Consider the following 21,837-nt stretch of genomic DNA (forward strand, 5'->3'; position numbering starts at 1 on the left):
TGTTCAATATGTGATTCGATAAACAAGTCCACTGTTTAGAAAAACCCTGTGGACTGGGGTTGTTTATTTGGGAGTCATTGGCATACACAGCTTTGAGAGTGAATGAACTGTCCCAGGGATAACATGAACAATGGGAAGAGAAGAATGCAAGAGTGGTACTTGAGGGCCCATCCACACTGAAGGGCTAAGCAGAGGAAGAGGAAGCCAGTAGGGGACCAAGAAGAGCAACCAGAGATGCCAAAAAAAAAAAAAAAATCAGAAGAATGCTGTGGAGGACACTGTTGGTTTCCTAACAAGTGTCAATTCCCTGCACTCCTTCACATAATTCCTACCCACATGAAGTCCATGGGCCTCTAAGGAAGCTGAATGTCTCTAGTTCCAAGAGGTGAACTGATTTGTCTAAAAATAATCCCATCCCCTTTGCTGGTGACTGCAAGGAGCTGGTGACCTAGTGAGATTCAAGAAAAGTTTGATGGGGATTCAGACAAATTCTTCATTACTCTTTTGGAAGAACTCTTAGCAATTATACTTCTCCTTCTTCAGATGTCATCCTAGATAAATACAAAGCCTAGACTTGCTGCAGCTTTCTTTCCCTGCGAATCAGAGAAGAAAGCCATACCAAGGAAGAAAGCCAAAACTGGAGAATCCCAGACACCTGGAGCTGGAGCCAAGCCTGATACTTGCTCTATCTCTAGATTTCCATTTACATGAATCTATGAAGTTCCTTATTGCTTAAATCAATTTGGGTCAAGTTTTCTGTTACTTTCCTCCAAACCAGAGCTAACTGATACAGTAGTGTCACCGAAACCAAAGGAGGTGAGAGCTCCGGCAGGAGGTAATCAAGAGTGTTGAGTGGTGCCTAGAGGCCAGGTGATGAAGGGCCTGAAATGCATCCAAAGAATGTGGTAAGCAGAAGGCCTTGAAGGAGCAGTTTCAGAAGTGGAGGCTGTGGTGGGGTGTGGTCCCCAGAGCAATGGGTGGAGAACTGAATGGGAAGTGAGCACTTACCTTTTTCTCTTTAGCAAAGCTTGACTGCAACGTGAAGAAAAGGAAGAAACTATAGCTGTAAAGGAATATCATGTCAAGCAAGATTTTTGTTCGTCTATTTGGGAAATGAGAGCTAGTCAACAGGTGGATCTCCAAGTTTCTTGCCATTACCATGTTCTCTCCTTTCCCTCAAGTTCATGGGGAATCTCAGAGAAAAGTTTACTCCTCACCCTAGATTCAGCTGGAAAACTTTGGAAAAGTCAAAAGTAGCACCTCCACATTTCATATTTCAATCTTTGCAGTCAATACCCAAGACCCCAAATATGCAGAACAAGTCTCCTAAGGCAATTCATTAAAAGAAAAGAAAGCACTTGAAGAAACATGTACAAGAAAGTTCATTATAACGTATCTTGTAGCTGAAATCTTGGAGGAGTTTCTAAATGATTTATTAATAGAGATATGATAAAAGCAAAAAAAAAGTGCAGTAGATAGTATTTTATTGATTACTTAATTTGCAACATTTAAAATGAATGAGCTACAGCCCGGGCAATGAAGAAAAACCCCAGGTCTACAAAAAATACGTGAGTGTAGTGGCGCGTGCCTGTAGTACCAGCTACTTGGGAGGCTAAGGCAGGAGAATTGCTTGATCTTGGGAGGTTGAGGCTGCAGTGAGCCAAGGTCGTGCCACTGCACTCCAGTCTGGGCAACAAATAGTGAGAGACCCTGTCTCAAAAAAACAAAATAAATAAATAAATAAAAAAGAATTAGCTGGATTTCTGTACACTGTTATGGTAAAAAAAACAAGTGAAAGCATTAAGTTATAGAAAAAGATGTGTGATATAATCCCATATATGAAATTCAAAAGATAGAATTGTTTGTACTTATGCAGAGAGAATACAGAAAATTGATCAAGAATGTAGAACAAAGTATTATCAGTGGTTACTTCTGGTGAGGAAAGTGGCATTTAAGGTACAGGGCAGACAGTGAATTTTAGGAGGCAATTCCATAGGTGTCATATATCTTTTGTAAGTTAAATTTTTACAAAGAGAATGTTTTTAGTAATTTTTTTACACGAAAAATGAAAAAATAATTGCATGAAGAAAATTGAGGCAGTTGGAAAGCAGAAACTAAAGTTGTACCAACCAGAATCACATTCTTTTTTTTTTTTTTTTTTTTGAGGCAGAGTCTCACTCTGTTGCCCAGGCTGGAGTGCAGTGGCATGATCTCTGCTCACTCGATCATCTGCCTCCCAGGTTCAAGCAATTTGGGAGTTTTTTTTTTTTTTTTCCCAGAGTTCAAGTGATTCTCCTGCCTCAGTCTCCCAAGTAGCTGGAATTACAGGCATGTGCCACCACACCCAGCTAGTATTTTATAATTTTGGTAGAGACAGGGTTTCATCAAGTTGGCCAAGCTGGTCTCAAACTGCTGACCTCAAGTGATCTGCCTGCCTCAGCCTCCCAAAGTGCTGAGATTACAGGTGTGAGCCACCATGCCTGGCCACATTCTTCTTTAAATAAGAAAAAAGGAAAGACTACAAAATTGTTAATTTTTAATGTCTTTATTTACATTAGTAATGCCAAATAGGTACAGTTTTGTATGCTATTTTTTGGAACATTTTAAAATTAATTAGTTGCTCAATACATGTAAAACTATTGGCATCAAGTTGAGTATATCTAAAGTAATTCCATACTCACCATGTGGTTAAATTTGGCATCATTTATTTTCAAATAGTAAGACTGCTCAAATGAAACTGGTTGCTGTTTCATAAAAAGTCTTATCTAAGGCCTGGTACGGTGGCTCACGCCTGTAATCCCACCACTTTGGGAGGCTGAGGCAGGTGGGTCACAAAGTCAGGAGTTCGAGACCAGCCTGGCCAACATGGTGAAACCCCCACTCTACTAAAAATACAGAAATTAGCCAGGCATGGTGGCAGTCGCCTGTAATCCCAACTACTCGGGAGACTGAGGCAGGAGAATCACTTGAACCTGGGAGGCGGAAGTTGCAGTGAGCCGAGATGGTGCCACTGCACTCCAGCCTGGATGACAGAGCAAAACTCCATCTCAAAGAAAAAGAAAACAGTCTTATCTGAGCATATTGGCATTTGTGAGATATATAATGTGAGGCTGTCTGGGGGACCAAGAGGCTCAACCTGGTCCTGAAATGAATCCGTCTCATCAGTAGGTCAAATGATTCAGCTGCATTCTCCTATAACTTGGTCATTCACCCAGTAAGTAAGAGTAAGTCACAATGTGGTAGGACTTTCTGTGGGGTTTTTTGGGGGGTGGGGTGGGGGGAACAGGGTCTCCCTGTGTTACCCAGGCTGGTCTGGAACTACTAGGCTCAAGCAATCCTCCCATCTGTGCTTCCCAAGTAGCTGGGATTACTGGTGCGCCACCATATCTGGATCTGTGATTTCTTAATCAAACCTTGTCCAAATAGGCTGCGCATTGTGGCTAAAGGCTGTAATCCCAACACTTTGGGAGGCTGAGGTAGGAGGATTGCTTGAGGCCAGGCATTCAAGATCAGCCTGGGCGACAAAGAGAGGTCCCATCTCTAAAAAAAGAAAAACAAAAATTAAAAATTGGCTAGGCGTAGTGGCTCATGCCTGTAATTCCATCACTTTGGGAGGCCGAGGTAGGTGGATCACCTGAGGTCAGGAGTTCCAGACCAGCCTGGTCAACATGGTGAAACCCCGTCTCTACTAAAAATACAAAAAGAGCTGGGCGTGGTAGTACATGCCTATAATCCCAGCTACTTGGGAGGCTGAGGCAGGAGAATCACTTGAACCCAGGAGGCAGAGGTTGCAGTGAGTCGAGATCGTGCCATTGCACTCCAGCCTTGGTAACAAGCATGACACTCCATCTCAAAAAAAAAAATTAAAAATTAAAAATAAACCAGGGGTGGTGGAAAATGCTGGTAATCCCAGTTACTCAGGAGACTGAAGTAGGAAAATCGCTCGAGCCCAGGAGTTCAAGGTTACAGTGAGCTGTGATTGCGCCACTGCACTCCAGCCTGGTGACAGAGTAAGGGAGATGCCACGTCAATCAATCAATCAATCAATCAATCAATCAATTTTAAAAAGGGCTCAAATAGGTGGTTTCAATCAACAGAAAACCATCAAACACCTAGAGAAGTAAGACACTGAGAACCCAATGCTCAGATAATCATTAGGGCCCCTTTTGTATAAACATATAGCCACTTTATAAATATATAGTCAAGAAACCTTCTATTTATATGCAATGAATGTATAGTGATTACTATAAATCTAACATATCTTTAAAAAGCATACGCAGGCATACTTAGAGATATTGTGGGTTTAGTTCCAGACCACTGCAATAAAGCAAGTCACATAAACTTTTTGGTTTCCCAGTGCATATAAAAATTATGTTTACGTTATACTGTGGTCTATTAAGTGTGCAATAGCATTACGTCTATAAAAAACAACATACATACCTTAATTTAAAAATACTTTATTGCTAAGAAATGCTGATGATCACCTAATCTTCAGCAAGTTACACTCTTTCCTGGTGGAGGGTCTTCCCTTAATGCTTAATGATCAGGGTGCTGCTTGCTTAAGGTTGGGGTGGCTGCGGATTTTTACTAAAATAAGACACATACGAAGCTTGCTGCACCAATTGACTCTTCCTTTTATGAAGGATTTCTCTGTAACATGCAATCCTGTTTCATAGCGTTAACCACAGAAGAACTTCTTTCCAAGTTGCAGTTTATCCTCTCAAACCCTTCTGGCTGCTTTATCAACTAAGGTTATGTAATATTCTAAATCATTTGTTGTCATTTCAAGAATGTTCACAGCATACTCACCAGGAGTAGATTTCATCTCAAGAAACCACTTTCTTTGCTCATCCATAAGAAGAAATTCCTTATCCATTCAAGTTTTATCATGAGATTTCCACAATTCAGTCAGATTTTCAGGCGCCACTTATAATTCCAGTTCTTTTGCTATTTCCATCACATCTGCATTTCCTTCCTCCACTGAAATCTTTAATCTCCAAAGTAATTCAGGAGGATCAGGATTGATTTCTTCTGAACTCCTGTTAATGTTGATATTTTTACCTCCTCCCATGAGTCAAGAATATTGTGACAATAATAATAATAAATATTATTTTATATTATTTATAAAAGAATAATAATAATAGTCAAACATACATTGAGTATATACCATATACAGAGCTGGTCATATAACAGTAAACAGAATCAGTAAGACTTCTATCCTCTAGGAGCTTCTAAATTTTAGAAATTGACAAATATTATCTAAGAAAAATCAAGTCTCCTGTCTCAATACCAGATAGCTTTTATTTTCAATTTTTAGAGTTACTTCTACAAAGAAATAAACAAGTTGAATTTTAGGTTTTCCTATTAGAAACTAAATTGAAAATTTTTTTTAATCATTTTAAACATTTCCCCCAACAATTTTTTTTTTTTTTTTTTTTTTAAGACAGAGCCTTGCTCTGTCACCCAGGCTGGAGTGCAGCGGCATAATCTCGGCTCACTGCAACCTCCACCTCCTGGGCTCAAGCGATTCTCCCACCTTAACCTCCCGAGTGGCGGAAACTACAGGCACATGCCACCACGCCTGGCTAGTTTTTGTATTTTTTTGTAGAGACAGAGTTTCGCCATGTTGCCCAAGCTGGTCTCAGACTCCTGAGCTCAAGTGATCTGCCCACCTCGGCCTCCCAAAGTGCTGGGATTACCCCCATAAATTCTTTATACCTACATACACAAGGTTCAGTAAGATATTTTAAAAATTGCTCTTTAATGTCACTACAGCATCATTTTTTGATTTTGTTTTGTTTTTTGTGTTTTTTTAGAGACACGGTCTCGCTGTCACTCAGACTGGAGTGCAGTGACACGATCATAGCTCACTGCAGCCTCAAACTCCTGGGCTCAGGTGATCCTCCCACTTCAGCCTCTGGAGTAGTTGAATTACAGGCATGCACCACCACACCCAGCTACAGCATCATATTTAAAGGAAAATATAAAATAGACATGTTCCATAAGATCAAACAGAAGCAAACTCAATTTTTTTAAATATAAAATTCACATAATAGGCCAGGCACAGTGGCTCATGCCTATAATCCCAGCATTTTGGGAAGCCAAGGCAGGCAGATCACCTGAGGTCAGGCGTTCAAGACCAGCCTGGCCAACATGGCAAAACCCCATCTCTACTAAAAGTACAAAATTAGCCGGGCTTGGTGGTGGGTGCCTGTAATCTCAGCTACTTGGGAGGCTGAGGCAGGGAGAATCTCTTGAACCCAGGAGATGGAGGTTGTAGCAAGCTGAGATCATGTCATTGAGTTCTAGCCTGGGTGACAGAGTGAATTTCAAAAAAATAATAATAATAAAATAAAATTCACATAATAATACCATTCAGTCTATCCAAATTCTTTTTTTTTTTTTTTTTTTTTTTTTTTTTGAGACGGAGTCTCGCTCTGTCACCCAGGCTGGAGTGCAGTGGCCGGATCTCAGCTCACTGCAAGCTCCGCCTCCCGGGTTTATGCCATTCTCCTGCCTCAGCCTCCCGAGTAGCTGGGACTACAGGCACCCGCCACCTCGCCCGGCTAGTTTTTTGTATTTTTTAGTAGAGACGGGGTTTCACAGTGTTAGCCAGGATGGTCTCGATCTCCTGACCTCGTGATCCGCCCGCCTCGGCCTCCCAAAGTGCTGGGATTACAGGCTTGAGCCACCGCGCCCGACCGCAGTCTATCCAAATTCTTAATAAAATGGTTCTGTGATTTTGTTCCCACTACTGCTACTACAAACTGGATGGTATTGATATAAATTTCTTTATTACTTCAGATGTACATGTCTTATATTTATTCACATCATCATCATTCAAATTTAAATTCTTCTCAGGTTTTAAAACTAGAGAATTTTTCTGATAGCTGTTAACTGCAGTACAGAACACCATTGCTGGCTATAAATTAAATCTTACCCCCTTAAAACCAGATTTTGTTGAAGAACTACAGGAAGAAAGACAATGTCACATATTCTCTCCACAAGCTCTGTATTTGGTGAATTTTGCTTTAAAATATTCTAATAATGCTGAATATTAACTATAGGCTGTAATTTGATATCCATGACTTTGTAACAATTGGCATAACAGTCAGAAGCTGTCTCCAAAGAAACCAACCAATGGTCCAAGAACAGGAACACAAAAACATGGGCTGAAATTCATGCGTCAGATACTTTCTTTGTAATACTTCCAAAGATTAGCATGAAGAAGTGACCCTGGAAGAGATAGATGGACAAGGAATTTACCCCTATTTAAGAGATGAAAAATACGTGGACTACAAAGTAGTCTCCTGACCAGAAAGTCACATAAATTGCTGGATACATGACTGGGATAAGAACTCAATTCTCCATATTCCCAGCAGCTGCCACAATAACATGCAGGGAAGGGACATTAAAAAATAGAGACGGGCTCAATTGCCACTCGCACACACCCTCCGAGAAGCCAGTTGCAGTGGCTCATACCTGTAATCCCAGCACTTTGGGAGGCGCAGGCGGGCAGATCACTTGAGGTCAGGAGTTTGAGACCAGCCTGGCCAACATGGTGAAACCCCGTCTCTACTAACAATATAAAAATTAACTGGGCATGGTGGCAGGCACCTGTAATTCCAGTTACTTGGGAGGCTGAGGCCTTCCAATTACTTGGGAGGAGAATCGCTTGAACCCCAGAGGTGGAGGTTGCAGTGAGCCAGAGGTTGCAGTGAGCTGAGATGGCACCATTGCACTCCAATCTGGGTGACAAGAGTGAAACTCTGTCTCAAAAAAAATAAATAAATAAATAAATAATAAAATGAAAAGAAAAAAAGACAAATCAGTCAGGCATGGTGGCACAAGCCTGTGGTCCTACCCAATAGGGAGGCTGAGGTGGGAGGATTTGCTTAAGCCTGGAGGTCAAGGCTGCAGTGAGCCATGATCATGCCACTGTACTCCAGCCTGGATGACAAAGCAAGACCTTGTCTCAAAAAAAAAAGACATAAAGTGAACATTTTGTATTTATTCTATTTCTAATATTTATCTATATGTTTAGCCAGAATGTATTTATCTAAATCTCTGTTTGGTTTTTTTTAAGTATGAACCTGAGAAATGCTTTTTTTACGTAAAAGTAAAAAGCAACATTAATTCCTAAATGTAGTCAATTATTTGGGATTTTTTGATTGATTGTGCTCCATATAACATAAATTCTGTGTTTTTAAAAAAGAGTAAAACTAAGCAATACTTTGTTATAACAATAAAATAACTTTAGACAAAGCAGAGGCCACAATCATAATAATTTTTCAACCTTCTCTGTGTATTTCTTAATATAACATTTAACTAGTTTATTCTCAGTATTTTTTTCCATTTGTTATAATTCAGTAATGGGCAGGGCGCTAGGAAAAATAGAAAATGAAATATGGTCCTAATAAATTTAAATTTGAAATGCTAAAATGGAATGTCCCGTGAGTGCAGTTTTTGTCCCCTCAAAGCAGGGCTCCTTTTGATGTCATGGGAGAGTTCAGAGAGCAGGGATACACGGGCAAGGAAGAAGAGGAGAACGGACGGACAATGACTAGAAGTTGGCATCACATTTCAAAACTTGGGTGCTGAATTGCTCTTGCAGCCCTAAAATTATATTCTGAAATGCAAGAACCTGCTGATTCTGAATATACTTGAAAGGAAAAAGGCTAGGACCTCAAACCCTTGAGCACTTTCATTGATAATCAGTAGAAAGGGTTTAAAGGATCAAACCGAGAGATCTTGAGATATGGGTAATATGTTGAATCATGTGAATTGAGATAAAAAAAATGTAAGAAGCCACTTCTGCATAAATAACACTCCAGAAAAACAATAGAATTAGGCAGAGAGAACACTGTAATGATACAACTTTGGAAAAAAGTGCAAAGTGGCTTTTTCTAAACAAAATTTTTAGTACATCCGAAGCAGTTGTATTTTTAGCTGCAAACATACATAATAATAAACACCAGTGTTTGCTCCTCTGTCAATCAAGACAAAAAGTAGAAATTTATATTCTTGGTCTTTTGCTTCTAATTTTACAGGAAATTATACAATTTGTCCCAGATTGTCATGGAGTGGCAACAAGTGTCATGGAGCAAATTTGACACGGCAGGCTCGTGACAAAATCACCAAATCTCAGGCCAATCATCTTTCCCACAACCGTGGTTCCTCTTGGTTTGTCTAGTCCTTCCCAGGAAGACTTTGTCAGGGCAGAGGGGATTTTTACTCTTGAATTGGGCCTTCCAGGCAGATCCAAGGCTTGCTCTAAAGACTGCATCGTCTTCTCTGTATCTCATTCCCTGCCTGGATGATTAGATTTGCTAGAGCTCAAGGTTCGCAGAACCAAAACTTACGGTGAAAAATGTCCCTTGCAAGTTGAATTTAGGCTAGATCAACTCCAACTCCTGCCCGCAGGAGGTGTGTGAAAAGAACGCAGACCGTAGATTCAATCCTCAGGCAGCTGGATGCAATGCCAAGAGTTTCCCAAAACACTGGGAATTCAAAAGCACTCATTGGTGCCCCATATTGATAAGAAGCCATGATAGTGACTGCGTGTTAAGCTCTTGAGAGAGAATGAGTGATTAAATCACACTAAACCATTTAAATGATAGGTTAGTAACAGGACAGGTATTTCTAGGTCCTGGCTGTACTGTGTAGTCATATAAGGAAGTTACAGCAAACTAGGCCGGCATGGTATTTCCATCTTGTCTAATCTGACCATTTAAGGTCTTCCACCTTGTCACCACCTCGGGGGACGGGGCAGGAGAGAGAGGGAGAATACAAAAGAAAAAAGAGGCTGGGTGCGATGGCTCACACCTGTAATCCCAGCACTTTGGGAGGCCGAGGCGGGCAGATCACCTGAGGTCAGGAGTTCGAGACCAGCCTGACCAACACAATGAAACCCTGTCTCTACTAAAAATACAAAATTAGCCGGTATGGTGGCACATGCCTGTAATCCCAGCTACTTGGGAGGCTGAGGCAAGCGAATCACTTGAACTTGGGAGACAGAGGTTGCAGTGAGCCTGGAAACAAGAGCGAAACTCCATCTCAAAAAAAAAGAAGAAGAAAAAGAAAAAAGAGAGATTGAAAGTAGAAACAAAGTAATCTAACTACATCAATCACTTTTCTCTCTTTTGAAGAAGTAAAAAAGTCAGCTTGTATATTTGTATCTATTCCAGCACCTGTGTAATGTTTTATCATGTGGTGTTTCAATACAAGTAAATACATAAGAACACCATTTGAATACCAAAGGAGATCTGAAGAGGTACAGCATAACCCAGCACCCTTCAAAACTGGTTTGGCAGCTGGGCCCGGTGGCTCATGCCTGTAATCCCAGCACTTTGGGGGGCCAAGGCCAGTGGATCACTTGAGCACAGGAGTTCAAGACCAGCCTGGGCAACATCACAAAACCCCATCTCTACAAAAAACACAAAAAGTAAGCCGGGCATGGTGGCACATGCTTGTAATCCCAACTACTCAGGAGACTGAGGTGAGAGGATCAGTTAAGCCTGGCAGGTCAAAGCTGCAGTTAGATTGTACCGCTGCACTCCAGCCTGGGTTACAGAATGAGACCCTGTCTAAAAATATATATATATATATTGGTTTGGCACACTGCACTAAAATTTTTTATTTTAAAAAACCCCTACATCTAACCTTAATGGATTTAATAAAGAATAACTAGAAATTTTTTTTAACAATTTGATTTTTTTTAAGGATCGGGAGATTCTAGGGAAAACTGCATCTTTTGGGAGACTTCTTTTTTTTTTTTTTTTTTTTTGAGACGGAGTCTCGCTGTCACCCAGGCTGGAGTGCAGTGGCGGGATCTCAGCTCACTGTAAGCTCCACCTCCCAGGTTCACACCATTCTCCTGCCTCTGCCTCCGGAGTAGCTGGGACTACAGGCGCCCGCCACCTCGCCCGGCTAGATTTTTGTATTTTTTAGTAGAGACGGGGTTTCACCGTGTTAGCCAGGATGGTCTCGATCTCCTGACCTCGTGATCCGCCCGTCTCGGCCTCCCAGAGTGCTGGGATTACAGGCTTGAGACACCGCGCCCAGCCTTGGGAGACTTCTTAACATCTCTCTCATAAATTTACCTCATGGGCTGCCAAATATATCACTACAGGTGTGACTCAAAGATCTTCTGTTGTCTAACACAAATAACTAGGAAATAATTGAACTTCTGGAATTGCAGATGACGTCAGAAACTCTATTTTGAAAGAGGGGAAGAGATGTATGGTTAATATCCCAAAACAGGCTGAGTGCAGTGGTTCATGCCTGTAATCCCAGCACTTTGGGTGGCCGAGGAGGGTGGATCACTGGAGGTCAGGAGTTTGAGACCAGCCTGGCCAACATGGTGAAATCCCATCTGTGCTAAAAATACAAAAATTAGCAGGGCATAATGGTGGGTGCCTGTAATTCCAGCTACTCGGGAGGCTGAGGCAGGAAATTGCTTGAACCCAGGAGGCAGAGGCTGCAGTGAGCTGAGATCACACCACTGCATTCCAGCCTGGGCGACAGAGAAAGGCTCCATCTTGTGAATATATATATATATATATATATTCCCAAAACAACCACAAACAGTAAGTGTATGTCAGGCCCAGTCACCATCCTGAGTGCTTTACATACATTATCACATTTAATCTTTACAGTTACCTGTAGGGCAGGTATTACTTTCCCCCCTCTACAGGTGAGAAAACAGGAGCTTATAAAGATTAACTATCTTATGCAAGTCAATCCCATTAGTAAGTGGACTGAACTCAAATTTATGTGGCTGTGTTCTTAGCCACTGTACTTCCTCATAAATCAGGTTCCGCAAGGGAAAAACACACTCAGAGACGCGCTCTCAGACACGCAGGTTATTCACAGAATCAAGGAATATTGGAGTGATCGTCCCTACTATATTTTGATTACTCCAATATTCCAGATATTAATTCTACTAAATATCTAGGCTCAGCTTTCTGTTAGTAAGTTTAGTGAGTGAGAAAAAGAAAGGTCCAAAAATAAGTCTAGGTTATCACAGAATATCTTTTTGTGATATTCCCTGTACCTGCACACTTATCTGGAAGAAGGCAGGGGAGAGAATAACTAAGTCAGCATCTCATAAGTAACATAAAATGAGCTCTCTTCTTCAGCTGCAAATAAATCAGTACTATGAGGTACCTCATAGTAATGGAATTACGCCTTTAGAGTTACTCCCCATACATGGAGAAAGAATAATGTGCCTATGAGCCCCACACCAGAGGAAATATTGGAATATGGTCAATAAAATAGTGATGTTTTTCTCATTTGCATACAGAGACTCTAGGACCATATATCAAAATGTATGAGCCTCAATTACTTAACGCTGGAGAGGCAAGCAAGTTAACCTCAACTGGGAAGCGCAGTCCCACAAACTGTGTATTGTCAAATACACTTTCAAGGACACTAGGGACAACAGTTAGAAGCAGAAATTAAAGAACAAATTAGGGGCTGGGCACAGTGGCTCATGCCTGTAATCCCAACACTTTGGGAGGCTGAGGCGGGAGGATCACTTGAGGTCAGGAGTTCAAGACCAGCCTGACCAACATGGCAAAACCCTGTCTCTACTAAAAATACAAAATTAGCCGGGCGTGGTGGTGGGTGCCTATAATCCCAGCTACTCAGGAGCCTGAGGCAGGAGAACTGCTTGAACCCAGCAGGTGGAGGTTGCAGTGAGCCGAGATCGTGCCACTGCACTCCTGCCTGGGCAGCAGAGTGAGACTCCATCTCAAAATGAATAAATAAATAAAAATAAAGAAAGAACAAATTAGGGAAAAATTGCAATTAAAGATGGTAGACCAAACATATGCATTTATCTCTCTCTCTCTAGAAACTCCCTGAAATTATAGTAAAGAGACTTTTGTGAAGAGCACCATTCCCAAGGACAAAGAGAAGAGGAGAAGAGAAAATATCAAAACTTTTTTTTTTCCATTTAAAAATAGAGCTTGGAAAGTAAAAAGGACTAGCCAGTCAAGGTGGCTCATGCCTATAATTCCAGCACTTTGGGAGGCCGAGGTGGGTGGATCACCTGAGGTCAGGAGTTTGAGACCAGCCTGGCCAACATGGTGAAACCCCCTCTCTAATAAAAATACAAAAATTAGCCTGGCATAGTGGTGCATGCCTGTAATCCCAGCTATTCAGGAGGCTGAGGCAGGAAAATTTCTTGAACCCAGGAGGCAGAGACTGCAGTGAGCTGAAATTGTGAGATGAGGCTACACTCCATCCTGGGCGACAGAGTGAGACTGTCTCAAAAAAAAAAAAAAAAAAGATAAAAATGAAAGTAAAAAGGACAGATGCTAATAAAGTAAGAAGTCCATAAAGAAAGCTTCAAGAGAGATGTGTCCAAGAAGAAGAAACTGATAGAACCGCCTGATGAGCTTGAATATATAATATTAAGAAGGAAGTTTGGCCGGGCGCGGTGGCTCAAGCCTGTAATCCTAGCACTTTGGGAGGCCGAGACGGGTGGATCACAAGGTCAGAAGATCGAGACCATCCTGGCTAACACAGTGAAACTCCGTCTCTACTAAAAAATACAAAAAAAAAAACCCAAAAAACTAGCCGGGGGAGGTGTCGCGCACCTGTAGTCCCAGCTACTCAGGAGGCTGAGGCAGGAGAATGGCGTAAACCCGGGACGGGGAGCTTGCAGTGAGCTGAGATCCGGCCACTGCACTCTAGCCTGGGTGACATAGCGAGACTCCGTCTCAAAAAAAAAAAAAAGAAGGAAGTTTAAGGATAGTTAAAGAAAAAATAAAACAGAAAAAAAGGCTAATTAAAGAATGAAGAATAGGATAATTATGTACTTCAATGAATTTTTTAAATGGTTCAAGAAAGCAAAAATAATCATAATATACCACATAGCTCAGGGGTAAATAATATTCACACAGTCATAAAGTCATAATCTGGTAAGTGCTGAAGATTTATCTAAACCAAATTATGATACTCTATGTAGGAGGGATGGGGGATGGTGTGTGTGCACGTATGTATTTGAGACTAGTCAGGGGCTGGGCATGGTGGCTCACATCTGTACTCCCAGTACTTTGGGAGGACAAGGTAGGAGGATCACTTGAGCCCAGGAGCCCAAGACCAGCCTGGGCAATATAGTGTACAAAAAAAAGTATAAAAAAAGTATACTGTACAAAAAAAAGTATAAAAAAAGTTTTTTTATAACCCCTCTGTACAAAAAAAAGTATCTGTACATCTGTACAAAAAAAGTGTAAAAAGAGAAAAAGAAAATATTACTAAAGAGCTAAATTCTCATCTTCCATATCAGGAAGTAAGTAGACAATATCTTAACTGAAAAATCTTGATATAGCACTATAAGTAATAAGCAGTTGCTTAGTGACGTGGCTATAATTCTCAAAAGTAAAAACTAAAAGTTTGAAAGAGGATGCTTCTAAAGAACCTAAAAATGGAGAAAAGAGGCAGGCAGGTGAGAACTGATTTTCATACATCTTACAGGATTATTTAACTCTTTAAACCATAAGCATTAATAACTCTAATAAAAATAAAATGTTTTAAATTAAGGTGGATTTTCATCTTTTATACAAGGAAAAGTAAATGAAAGTCTAATGGCCTAAGAGGAGAAAAAAATTATCATAAACTGGGAGGTGTATGAAAGTGAGCAAGTAAGGGAAAGACCATTTTAACTTGAAGAATGCATGTTTCAAAGCTGGTAGACTTATCCTTTCCTCAGATATCATCCAAAGCCAACAAGAAAAACAAGAAGCAACAAAAACTTCTTCACCAGTGAAACCGATACACATCTATAGCCCCAAACAGTAAAATGCAAAGACCCAACGCTCATGGAGAAGCAGTAATTAGCATGGCCCAGAGCAGGAAGTGAAATCTAAGAGCCTAGACTAGAAGCTAGTATGTTGGTCCTCAGGCTCAAGAGCTAGAAGAATCAGATACTGAAGATGGTGACAGAGCGGGGGTTGCTGAAAAGAGAGGGCTTCAGTGAAAGTCTACACAAAGAGCATTTGGACTCCACATCCCAACTCTCCCCTCTGCAGTCAAGGGTCTACCCTCCCCACCTTCACAAGAGACAGGAGGTTTATTCTCTGGAGCCACTGAACCAAGCTTGAGATGCCTAATCGTTAGGCCATAGGCACTGTGTCGGGCACAGCTCAGGTGCTGAAAGCAAGGTAGAGGCATTAAGTAAAACTCTGTGTACAGAACCACATGATACCGGGCCTGGCCCAGTGGCTTGTGCCTGTAATCCCAGCACTTTGGGAGGCCGAGGTGGGAGGATCACCTGAGGCCAGGAGTTCGAGACCAGCCTGGCCAACATGATGAAACCCCATCTTTACTAAAAATACAAAAATTAGCCAAACATGGTGGTACGTGCCTATAATCCCAGCTACTCAGGAGGCTGAGGCAGGGGAATCACTTGAATCCAGGAGGCGGAGGTTGCAGTGAGCCAAGATTACGCCACTGCACTCTGTACAACAGAGAAAGACTCGGTCTCAAAAAAAAAAAGAACCACATGATCCCAGCCCAGCTCCAAGGATGTCTGCAAACCTCTATGAAAACCTCTACTCCCTTCAAAGAGGAGCACCCGGGGCCGGGCGCGGTGGCTCAAGCCTGTAATCCCAGCACTTTGGGAGGCCGAGACGGGCGGATCATGAGGTCAGGAGATCGAGACCATCCTGGCTAACACAGTGAAACCCCGTCTCTACTAAAAATACAAAAAAAAAAAAAACTAGCCGGGCGAGGTGGCGGGCGCCTGTAGTCCCAGCTACTCGGGAGGCTGAGGCAGGAGAATGGCGTGAACCCGGGAGGCGGAGCTTGCAGTGAGCTGAGATCCGGCCACTGCACTCCAGCCTGGGCGACAGAGCGAGACTCCGTCTCAAAAAAAAAAAAAAAAAAAAACAAAGAGGAGCACCCGGGAACAGTAAGCGCTGTGAACATCCTTCCTAGGGAGCCCAGGAAACAGTCAGCATCTCAGTGGCAACTATGATGCCCCAAAGACCAGAGGCCCATTCCCAAACTTTTTAGACTGCCTACATTAGCCCCTTGTGTCCCCACCCCAATAAATGACACATTGCATTTCCTGACAAGAGGTGGGTGGGGACCCTGGCCATTTTTCATCTTGTTTAGAAAAAAACAACACAGATGTATATTTTTCTCGCATCCAAGCATTGTGGCTGTCACACTTGTCTTTGTTCAAACTATTTCTTCTGCCACAAGTGCCCTCCAGCCCCTCATCTTCCTGGTAAAATCTTCATTCCAAGAACATCCAGAAGGTTGTCTTCTTTCTCTAGTTTTCCTTTTTTCTCTTCCACTTGGCAGAATTAATTACTCTTGCATGTTTATTCCCATAGCTCTTTCAGCTTACCTTCAAGACAACATTTTGTTCTGCTGTACCCTTGTCATTACCTTGGGTGTGTGTATCTGTACTGGATTATGAACTCCTTGGTGAAAAGAAAAAAAAAAAGCAATGTGTCCTATCCTTCAATGAATCGCCAATATCTCCAATCTCTTGGATCAAAGTCTGATAAGAATCAGTTAGTGCCATCAAAGGACTCGCTATCATCTTCCAGGAATTCCACAAAGCCTGAGGAGCTGCCTATGTATTGGGAAAAATTAGCATAGTATACTCCGTGTAAGAATGCAACATGAAATATATTTATTACTTTTATGTAATAAAAAGCATGAAAGTTTCTTTTTTTTGAGACAGAGTTTTGCGCTTGTCGCCCAGGCTGGAGTGATAGGGCGCGATCTCAGCTTACTGCAACCTCTGCCTCCTGGGTTCAAGCGATTCTCCTGCCTCAGCCTTCAGAGTAGCTGAGACTACAGACACAAGCCACCATGCCCGGCTAATTTTTGTACTTGTAGTAGACACAGGGTTTCACCATGTTGGCCAGTCTGGTCTCAAACTCCTGACCTCAAGTGATCCACCTGCCTTGGCCTCCCAAAGTGCTAGGATTACAGGCATGAGCCACCATGCCCAGCCTGAAAGTTTCTTTAAGCTAGAAATAAGACCCTAGAAATATATATACCCATGAGCTTCACTTTCATTCTTGGGGGAAAAATCACTGCCCAATTAATTCAGTAAACACTTTTCAGAAAGCTTGGTCCTGAATAATACACAGCATGGTTCTTAATAACTAACCTATTTGGATCATCAGTTCCCCACATCAGAGGGACAGTTTTGGGAGAATAAGAAGAAGGGGAATTTAATAAAGCGCTTGTCAGCATCTTAGAAAGTACAGGACATGCTTGTAACCACGTGCTGGTTGTCTGACTACACAAGGAAGGCCTGGAAGAAGAGATCTATAGGACTTTCTCTATGGCCTATGCTGTAGGCCTTACTGTTAATAGCAGCAACTATTCTTAGTGTGTTTAGCCCTGGAAGATCACAGCAGACGCCAATGAGAAACATCCCACTTGATATTGCCACAGTCCAGAGCAATTAGACCCTTTCAAACAATTCTCTTTGACAATGAGCTCACCATCAAAAATCTTAACACCAGAGGAAACCAACGTCCTTCCTGAGAGGGATGCATTAAATACACAGAAAGGAAGAATTTACAGTACAGGAAGTAGGAGTAACAGAACAATCTGAAAGGGAGTTTAAAATAAGTTTGGAGCTGGGCAAGGTAGCAAGAAGCTATAGTCTCAACTACTGGGAGGCTGAGGCAGGAGGATTGCTAGAGCCCAGAAGTGCAAATTCAGCCTGGACAACACAGCAAGACCCTGTCTCAATTTTTAAAAGAATACAAAGGCGTGCAGTGAAAAGAGTATTACATCATCCTGGACAAATCACTTTAAATGATAATATTAATAACTTTGTTTGAAATGTGTATAGAGCTTGAGAAAGAATAGAATCTACAAGGCAAGAACAGGACATTATTTTTTAAATTATCTCCATATTTTTAAATGGGCTAAATGAAATAGTAGAGATGAAAATATTGAGGCTGGGCACAGTGGCTCACACCTACAATCCCAGCACTTTGCCAGGCCAAGGTGGGAGGATCATGAGGTCAGGAGTTTGAGACCAGCCTGGCCAACATGGGGAAACCCTGTCTCTCCTAAAAATACAAACATTAGCCAAGCGTGGTAGTGCATGCCTGTAATCCCAGCTACTTGGGAAGCTGAGACAGGAGAAGCACTTGAACTCAGGAGGCAGAGGTTACAGTGAACCAAGATTGCTCCAGGCCAGGCGACAGAGTGAGACTCTGTCTCAAAAAAAAAAAAAAAAAGAAGACGAAAGAAAGGAAAATATAGTCACTTGGATTTTCAATAGGTAGAACACTATTCTAGGGCCTGGTAGAAAGTATAACTTTTAGACTCCATGTATATTCAGCTTATTTTATTTTATTTTTGAGACGGGTTCTTGCCCTGTCACCCAGGCTGGAGTTCAGTGGCACAATCATGGCTCACTAGAGCTTCAACCTCTTAGGCTCAAGCAATTCACCCATCTCAGCCTCCCATGCAGCTGGGACTACAGGCATAAGCCACCCTAGTATCATATTCAGCTATTTTTTTTTTCTTCTGCTGAGATGAAGTCTCACTTTGTCTCGAACTCCTGGTCTTGAACTCCTGGGCTCAAGCCAACCTCCCGCCTCAGCCTCCCAAAGTGCTGGGATTACAGGGATAAATTACCACACCCAGACCCTGCATTCACTTTCAAAGAGTCTTTAACAGAGTTCTCCAGCCTGGATTCCTCACTAGGGTTCCTTCTCATACACCATTACCAAAAAATTGTTGCATGCTACCATGTGACCAGCATTAAGCTGGAGAGGAGGGAAGTGGTAAGAAAAATGAAGGCCAGTCTCTGCCCTTGAAGAATTTACTGTTTAGTAAGAAAGTGATTTCTGTGAGAGACGTACAATAATAGAATATACTCTAATGATGAAACCTGTCATTGTAACAGTTACCACGTGCCCAGCTCTGTATAAAATGCCCACCCTATTGCATTTTGTAATCCTCATAACACTATAAGATCAGTATTATCATACCCATTTTACCATAGAGAAAACAGGTGCTCAGAAAGTTACAGTAACTTTCCCAGGTCAAACAAGTAGTAAATTTTATAGTCAGAATTTCAACCCATGTCTTCTGTCCCCAGCACCACCCACCCACCTCCTCTTTTTTTGCTATACTTGGCTGCATTTGCACAAAATGCTTTCAGGGGCTCACTTCAACAGCACATCTACTCAAATTGGAACAATACAGAGATTAAGCATGACCCCTGCACAAGGATGACACGCAAATTCATGAAGCGTTCCTTAAAAAGAAAACAAAAAGTAAAGATGCTTTCAGAGCTTGCAGGAAGGAGAAATGGTTTGACCTCATAGAAGTCTCCGTCTTCCTCTTAATAGGAACCATTTTTTTCTACACCATAATAAAACAATCATCACTCCGAGCATAATGTTTTGTCTAAAAAGTCAATAAATTATACATAAGTCATGGTTCCGACTTACAAGGAGCTTCTACTTTAGATAAAAAGTGAAGGGAAGACTATATCATGTGTAAATATTATAATACATAAATAATATATGTGTAATGTATAAAAATGAATGCTAGGAAGAACAGTAAAGATAGTCAAATAGTCAAAGAAAGCAGCATGAAGGAAAGGATAAGAGAAGAAAAGCAAAGGAGTCAAAGAAGAATAGAAAGATCGTAGTGGGCCGGGGCGGTGGCTCACGCCTGTAATCTCAGCACTTTGGGAAGCAGAGGTGGGTGGATCACCTGAGGTCAGGAGTTTGAGACCAGCCTGGCTAACATGGTGAAACCCCATCTCTACTGAAAATACAAAAATTACCCGGGCATGGTGGCAGGTGCCTGTAATTTCAGCTACTCGGGAGGCTGACACAGGAAAATCACTTGAACCCGGGAAGCAGAGGTTGCAGTGAGCCAAGATTGAGCCACTGCACTCCAGCCTGGGCAACAAGAGTGAAACTCCATTTGAAAAAAAAAAAAAAAAAATTCGTAGGGAAGTAAACTCAAAGGTTTGGGAAATTTAATCCACGTGTTCACATGAACATTGGCAGTTTTTCAATCCTGGCTCTTCTATTTACCAACTATTTGAAAGGTATTATTAACCTCTGAACCCCAAGTGTCAATTTCTTTATCTCTCAAATGGGGCTAAGAATTCCAGCTTACAAGGAGCTTCTACTTTGTATAGAGAGAAAGTAGGGGGGGTGGGGAATTATCTCATGTGTAATTATTATATTTATATAAAATTATGCAATATAAATATTATGCAGGCTTTTGTCAGAACTAAATGAGATAATCTATGTGACATGCTCAGTGCCCTACATATCCCCAGAAGTCAACAAATGTCAGAAATATGCATGTATATTATTCCATCAAAAGCTGAGAAATTTGAGGGAAATGTAATTACAGCCTTCTAGAACATGAAGGGTTTTGAAAGAAAAGATGATAACTGTTTTCCATGTTCACAGAGGAGATAACCCCCCCCCCAAAAAAAGGGTTTAAATTAATACGATAGGAGTATCAGAGGTTGGAATACATTTCAGAGAGTTGGAAGAGGGGCAGGTTATTAAATGAGAAGAGATTGTTGTCTCTTTGGACACATTTTAGAGAAGGCCTTCATAAGGCAGGGGGATAGACTCCTTCTAGGACTAAGATGATAGGATTCTGTGAATATATAAGTTGGTATTTGCCAATAAAAACTTCCTCCTGTGTGGCCCTTTTTATCCAATAATGATTTCCTGCTCTACTTTGGCTGCCAAATGTATCCAAAATGTAATCAGTGTGTAGATTAATAAGTGAAATTGCAAGCTTTAGAAATCATGGCTAATGCTCTAATCATTTGTAGTAGAGTTTTAAAGCCAGCCAGTGTTTAAGGGGTCTTGGGTTTTAAACTCAGCTGTAGTTTTGTTTTAACCTTTTCTCCTTCCAAAGCCTCAGATATCAGCAAGAATCCTCTTCCTCAAGCACTTTCTTTTCTCATTAGAATTACTCCCAATTTCATCTTGAGTCAAAGTAAAATTTCACAACCCTGGGCCTCCAGGATTTTAACCAAATCAAACCACTCCTCTACAACCTAATTCTCGAACACTTTTTCTAACCAGGAAAAACTACTAACCTCTGTTAAGCCTCACATCAAGAGCATCAGCTGCTCGGCCTTAACGCTTTGAGATGCTGAAGTCGAGACAGGCTGACCTGGCAGAGTCCAACCAGGTGAGGCAAGGAAGGACCCAGCGGCAGGCACAGAAACTGGACTTCCAGGCACTAGGTTCTCTCTGGAACTAATTTGCCTGTGACCTAAACCTTCCCACTTTGAATGCGCAAGTCCCTGAATCTAGTTTGGCAGGCTGATAGCTGCCTCCTGTGTCTGCTTCTCTTATTTCCTGCTTTTGCTTAACCCCAGTCCTAACCTCTGGCTCTCTAGCAGTCCCTGGAATACCCTCACTTCCAGTCCTGATGGCCCCCTGGTATTCCTGATTTTAGAGCTTAGAATGGCTAGGAAGGAAGATTTCACGCCAGTATTTTCCACATGCCTTCTACACGACGCCAATGTAGACATGCTCCTCAGACTAAATTCTCTTGCAGATTCACTATGTGCAATAGCCCCATAGAGGTCTAGGACACCCTAGAGGACACCAGAGGTCTAGAAATAAAGGGAGAGAAAATTACCTGTTTTTAACTTTGTCTAACCCAGGGTTTTCCTAACTAGACTGAATGGCTATCCTCTGGCCAAAATGTTTACTTCTCCCATATTAATCTCCTCCATCTAAATAGTGATTTAGGATTCATACTGGGCTCAAACCTTGGCTCCAAGACATACCACCTCTGGGTCCAAGTCACAAGTTCACCTCCTCAACCACAGTTTCCATA

General features: G+C 41.7%; 1 non-coding gene across 1 annotated transcript; it reads left to right on the forward strand.

Moving 5' to 3' along the window:
* The first annotated feature begins 19,162 nt into the window (after positions 1-19,162).
* LOC117063796 lies at positions 19,163-19,267 on the forward strand. The gene has a single exon (XR_004429081.1). It is a non-coding gene; the product is annotated as a U6 spliceosomal RNA (small nuclear RNA).
* The last annotated feature ends 2,570 nt before the right edge of the window (positions 19,268-21,837 follow it).

Source organism: Trachypithecus francoisi, unplaced genomic scaffold (assembly GCF_009764315.1).
Source record: "Trachypithecus francoisi isolate TF-2019V2 unplaced genomic scaffold, Tfra_2.0 Lachesis_group18, whole genome shotgun sequence".
In the NCBI taxonomy this organism is placed as follows: Eukaryota; Metazoa; Chordata; class Mammalia; order Primates; family Cercopithecidae; genus Trachypithecus; species Trachypithecus francoisi.